Source organism: Phyllobates terribilis, unplaced genomic scaffold, assembly GCF_046119375.1.
Source record: "Phyllobates terribilis strain yellow unplaced genomic scaffold, ASM4611937v1 Scaffold_11__3_contigs__length_659146591, whole genome shotgun sequence".
Lineage (NCBI taxonomy): Eukaryota > Metazoa > Chordata > Amphibia > Anura > Dendrobatidae > Phyllobates > Phyllobates terribilis.
This window is the reverse complement of record NW_027362771.1, coordinates 574,051,588-574,058,095: the sequence shown is the minus strand read 5'-3', so window position 1 is coordinate 574,058,095 and position 6,508 is coordinate 574,051,588. Positions and strand designations below refer to the sequence as shown.

General features: G+C 39.9%; 1 non-coding gene across 1 annotated transcript; it reads left to right on the top strand.

Annotated features, from left to right (window-relative positions):
• The first annotated feature begins 5,032 nt into the window (after positions 1-5,032).
• Positions 5,033-5,105, top strand: TRNAK-UUU (transfer RNA lysine (anticodon UUU)). The gene has a single exon. It is a non-coding gene; the product is annotated as a tRNA-Lys (tRNA).
• The last annotated feature ends 1,403 nt before the right edge of the window (positions 5,106-6,508 follow it).

The following is a 6,508-nucleotide window of genomic DNA, read 5'->3' as shown; positions in this document are numbered from 1 at the left end:
CTAAAGGTCAATTTGTGGATCCTGGCCTCTTCCAGCCAATAGGCAGTAAGGGACATGCCTGGACTAGGGAGCCTCAGAAGCGAGGTAATCCCTGCTAGAGTCAGGTATTGGGAGCCGTGGGTAGAAGCAGGAGCTTCTCCACCAGAAAGTCCAGAGGCCGTTTCCCCAAGGTCCGAGTCACACCGTGATTAGCACCGTGTGGGGATTGAGACTGTGTTTTGCCATCTGTGAATGCCGTGTTTTGCAACAAGTGTTGCACCTGTAATCCCCTGTTTCTAAAGCCGTGCTGAACAAGTAAACTGGACTGTTTTGTTTTTAATGAACTGTGTTGTCTTTCATTCAAAGCACAGAAGAAGATCTGCACCCATCTGAGCCGAGGACGAAAGTGAGTAAAGACTTCTACAGCATACAGCCCAAAGTACAGCACCCCTCACACACCCAGGGACAACCACATCCCCCTTTTTCTGTAGCAAGCCAGGGTGATGAAGAAAGCACTGCGACACTCGCCCATGACTACCACCCTGAGCCCCATTACACCCCAACACATCAGATTCTCATCTACCGTGGAAAACTTCAAAAGGAACCTGAAGACCGACCTCTTCCGACAAGCCTACAACCTGCAGTAACCACCGATGCACAACCAGCTCTACCCTCATCTACTGTATCCTCACCCATCCCTTGTAGACTTTGAGCCCTCACTGCAGGGTCCTTGCTCTTCCTGTACCAGTCGCCGTCACGTTTTATTCAAGATTATTGTAATTATTTATGTATGTATACCTTTTTTTCACATATAAAGCGCCATGGAATAAATGGTGCTATAACAAAAAAAATAAATAAAATTATTACCTTAAGCCCTGAGTTCACGACCTTCCGTCATACATCCTTTGATCAAAACATCTTTATGTCCACTGCTGATGTAGAGTCTCTATATATCTCTATAAGGCATGAGGATGGCCTAAAGGCAATGGAATTTTACCTGAGTCTGACCAATTTAGACCATCATCTCATAGACCTACTCTTACAACTACTTTGTTTTATACTTATGCACAATTAATTTTTTTTAAAGATAGAATATATCTGTAAGAGAGGGGTACTGCTATGGGGGCATCATGTGCATTTATATCTGTAAGAGAGGGGTACTGCTATGGGGGCGTCATGTGCACCCTCATATGCATGCCTCTTTCTGGGGTATTGGGAGCATAACATCGTATACCCAGATACTGCTCATGGGGCAGTCCATATGTGGGTCTGTTTTATTGATGACCTATTTATTGTATGGCAGGCTGAGCCGGATGGCTTACGTAGCTTCTTTGAGGATCAGGTTGACATATACATTGAGCCCAGTGGAAATTGATTTTCTTGACTTAAAAATAAGATGAGAAGATGCCGGTCAAATAATAACTGATATTTACAGGAAAAAGACGGTGGACAATTCTCTGTTATGTGCTAAATCTTCCCATCCACCGCAGGTGATTAAATCAATCCCCACCGGACAATTCTTAAGAGCTCGACGTATCTGTTCAACCAACAAATTATTTGAAAATCAGGCACAAGAACTAAAGAGGTGTTTTAAGGCTCTTCACTATCACAATAATGTTATCCAACCGGGCTATGACAGAGCAAAGGCTACTCCAAGGGACCAACTCCGGAAACCAAGAGAAAAGAAAAAAGACCAAGAGGTGACCATGCCCAATGGAGAGAAATGTTTGAGATCTTTGAGAGATATTGCTCTATTTTACTATCGTATCCAATATTAAATAAAGTTATATCTTCAAAACCTTCTATAACTCCTAGGAGATCTCAAACATGACATGACATATTAGTTCAAAATCACTATGTCCCTCCAGTATCAAAATCTTTATACCCTGGTTCATCAACCCCCAAGTGGATAATGTGGTAATGTGGTGCATTTGAGTTTCATGACTCGGCTATATCACAGACGTATAAAATCCTTCAACTGTAGGTCTACGTGGATGGTTTACTGGGCAATCTGCCCATGTAGATTAATATACGTTGGCCTTACGTCTCTAGAATTCCGTGTGAGGATCCTGGAACACATTAGGGATATGAAAAAAACGTTGCAAAAACAGATGAGCCAGAGAAAGGTGCCAAATTAAAAAATATCCGAAGACACTTTAGGGATTATCATTAGGGTTGAGAGAGTATGTTCTGTCTGAGTATGCTCGGGCCGAGCTCCGAGTATTTACAGCTGCTCGGTGATAAGGTTGAATCGCTCCCGTGTGCATGATTTGCAACTGTTTGACAGCTTTATTACATGGGAGGATTGTGTAAGAAATAGACATTCCTTGCATGTAATAAAGCTGTCAAACAGTCACAAATCATGCACACGGGAGGGATTCAACCTTATCACCGAGCAGCTGTAAATACTCAGAGCTCGGCCTGAGCATACTCAGACAGAACATACTCGCTCAACACTAGTTATCATAAGTGTAATTGGCGACTGTTATGTTTTCGTGGCATTGATAGTATTCACCCGGGAGCAAGAGGGGATGACTCCAAAAAGCTGTTAGAACAGAAAGAAGTGAAATGGATTACGACCTTGGATACGATTAAGCCTAAAGGTTTAAATGACACCATTAGCTTTGCTCCTTTTCTTGTGTAACTCATGTCACCGATGTTATAAAAATTAAGATGGATCGAGTTCTGACTGGCAAACATACCTTTTATTACTTTACTTGCTGTTCCTGACATATATTTATAATATATTCATTTAAGTGATATATATGGGTGACCAATAGGTTTGGGTATTATATGATATATATTGCTGGCAAACTATATGGAACAAATCATGTAGCCTGCATCAAATACAAATGTGTTATTAAGATATGATGCTACCTTATAACTACTATAGTACTGGACTTTCTCGCTTCAGAATGTGACTGGTATAGATATATACATGTATGGTAAATGTATACTGATAATGGTATAGATATACAGTACAGACCAAAAGTTTGGACAGACCTTCTCATGCAAAGCAGTCATCAAAGCAAAGGGTGGCTACTTTGAAGAACCTAGAATATAAGACATATTTTCAGTTGTTTCACACTTTTTTGTTAAGTATATAATTCCACGTGTTAATTCATAGTTTTGATGCCTTCAGTGTGAATGTACAATTTTCATAGTCATCAAAATACAGAAAAATCTTTAAATGAGAAGGTGTGTCTAAACTTTTGGTCTGTACTGTATACATGTATGGTAAATGTATACTGATATTGGTATAGATATATACATGTATTTGACCACAGCCCCCCGAGGAAGCATACGCGAAACGCGCGTCGGAGCTCCAGCACGGCATCAGGTTCCTATCCTAAACATGGCTGAGTTTGTAGATTGATAGATGTGTAGTCAACTGACTTTCCCTTACTGCTTTCACCTTATTCACATTCAGTATTCAAGTTTGCTGCTGATACATATCACCTGACAACAGGCACTTTCCTTGCGTTCCACTTGCATAGCACTTTCTAAATTCAAGTCCATTGAGACTCATCTATGTATGTGCCTGCTATTTGCATTTCTTGAATTATGTAACAATTGTATAGATAACCCCATGTGGACCCAATGGGTTACCGCTCTGATTTTGTGCATTCCCCTCCAATGACCTGCTATTTTTAACATTTTGTCTTGTCTGTTTTTTACAATAATAAAATTGATGTTTTAGATACACTCAATCTGTCATCACGTATGACTTCTTTTTGGGCACTATACTCCGTTCCTCTGTAGGTTGCATATATACATGTATGGTAAATGTATACTGATATTGGCATAGATATATACATGTATGCTAAATGTATACTGATATTGGCATAGATATATACATGTATGGTAAATGTATGCTGATATTGGCATAGATATATACATGTATGGTAAATGTATACTGATATTGGCATAGATATATACATGTATGGTAAATGTATACTGACTGTGACTTATCTATACAAGTTCTGCCAATGGAGATGCAATCTATAGAATAACCACCTGAGGGCAGGCTAATCTTAGAATTCTGAATACTTCTAGCACCAATTCTTAATAAAGAAAGAGAAGAAATGGCGACTTTAGATGTAATCACATTGAAAAACACGGAATGTGATATTGTCAGCACTGTTTGTTATTTGTCTCCTTACTGCACTATGTCTTGCCCACTTTGATAATGGCATCCCTGGACTCTCCAAGGGATCGAGTGTGGGTCGTGTCAGTGTGGCCTCCCTCGCCCCCCCGCCCGGCGTCCAGTCGGAGTCTTTGCTGTGCGGACATGCGCAGTTTGACTTCCGGCCACGGGGAGGGACGCTCGCTGAGCAGAGCGCATGCGCCCATTAGCACAGCGACAATCCAGGTGATCTGTAGTAGTATGATTCTAAATGTAGATGAAAGGTCTATGTGTAATAATTTTCCAACTTTGGCTAAATAATGGACACTGAATGTAACATTGTGCTGCAGCACCTACTTATAATACTGGTATTTAATCATTTTTCAATCATGGCTTTATAATATATATTAATTGCAATGTAGTGTTATTCTAAATTCCTTTCATATCTATATGTGCCCTTATATTTATTGTGCAACCACACTGCCTTTTGGTTTTAAACTGTTTTTTTTAGGGGCTTTTTTATGTGTATGTTTGTCTTTTGTGAATAATAAAGTTTAATTCTATTACCTGTAATGGCGGTATTAGTCTGAAAACATCTACCGTGACAGGACGGGTGATTATTGACTAATCCGGCAGTTCTGGCTATTTCTAGTCTATTGACAATGGGACCAGGATGCAGAAACCAGTGGGACTCGGTAGCCCCCAGAACTTTTTTGGGTGCCTGTTGCTCTCACTGTTACACTATACTTCTGATCCCACAAATAATGGAGGTACTCCAATAGCACTATGAACACTCTTTTTTGGCCTCACCTGGTCAATACTATTATATTTACATTCCATATTGTTCTCTGCTTCTCCACATTTACCTTACCCTGTTGTAGACAGAGTAATGGTGTACTATTGTCAGAATGTTAACAACACTAAGAAGCCTGGATAGCTCAGTCGGTAGAGCATCAGACTTTTAATCTGAGGGTCTGGGGTTCAAGTCCTTGTTCGGGCGTACAGGTTTGTTGCTAAATAGGACCTTTTCCAAGTTTTGTTATACTGTGTCTAAATAATACCAACATACAATTTAAAAAAAATGCAATATAGGGCGCACATGATACTGAAAATACAGCCAAAATAAAACCATATATGAGTCAAAAAATAACTGTGCAGCTGTATCAGAGTACTAACATATATATATTGCCAACTCAATAACACCATTTCATACATTAATACAACTGCAATAAATTGTCCAAAGCAGCTGCCATACAATGTCTGTTTAATATCTCCATACAGTATGCAAATATGACTACAATGTAATTCAGGGCCACCATTAATCCTTGATTGTAAATAGTTGTCTGTCGCAAAGGTGGAACATCAACATCCCAAGTAGTAATATAGTAGTAAATAAGAACAGATTGACCAAAGAGAACATTCAGTAAGTGAAAAAGACTCTGAGACGCATTCAATGAATATTTGGCACTTACTACATAGGTACGGGAACAAAACAAAGCTTACTACATACAGTACAGACCAAAAGTTTGGACACACCTTCTCATTTAAAGATTTTTCTGTATTTTCATGACTTTGAAAATTGTACATTCACACTGAAGGCGTCAAAACTATGAATTAACACATGTGGAATTATATACTTAACAAAAAAGTGTGAAACAACTGAAAATATGTCTTATATTCTAGGTTCTTCAAAGTAGCCACCTTTTGCTTTGATGACTGCTTTGCACACTCTTGGCATTCTCTTGATGAGCTTCAAGAGGTAGTCACTGGAAATGGTTTTCACTTCACAGGTGTGCCCTGTCAGGTTTAATAAGTGGGATTTCTTGCCTTATAAATGGGGTTGGGACCATCAGTTGTGTTGTGCAGAAGTCAGGTGGATACACAGCTGATAGTCCTACTGAATAGACTGTTAGAATTTGTATTATGGCAAGAAAAAAGCAGCTAAGTAAAGAAAAACGAGTGGCCATCATTACTTTAAGAAATGAAGGTCAGTCAGTGTGAAAAATTGGGCAAACTTTGAAAGTGTTCCCAAGAACAGTTGCAAAAACCATCAAGCGCTACTAAGAAACTGTCTCACATGAGGACCGCCCCAGGAAAGGAAGACCAAGAGTCACCTCTGCTTCTGAGGATAAGTTTATCCGAGTCACCAGCCTCAGAAATCGCAGGGTAACTGCAGCTCAGATTAGAGACCAGGTGAATGCCACACAGAGTTCTAGCAGCAGACACATCTCTACAACAACTGTTAAGAGGAGACTTTGTGCAGCAGGCCTTCATGGTAAAATAGCTGCTAGGAAACCACTGCTAAGGACAGGCAACAAGCAGAAGAGACTTGTTTGGGCTAAAGAACACAAGGAATGGACATTAGACCAGTGGAAATCTGTGCTTTGTTCTGATGAGTCCAAA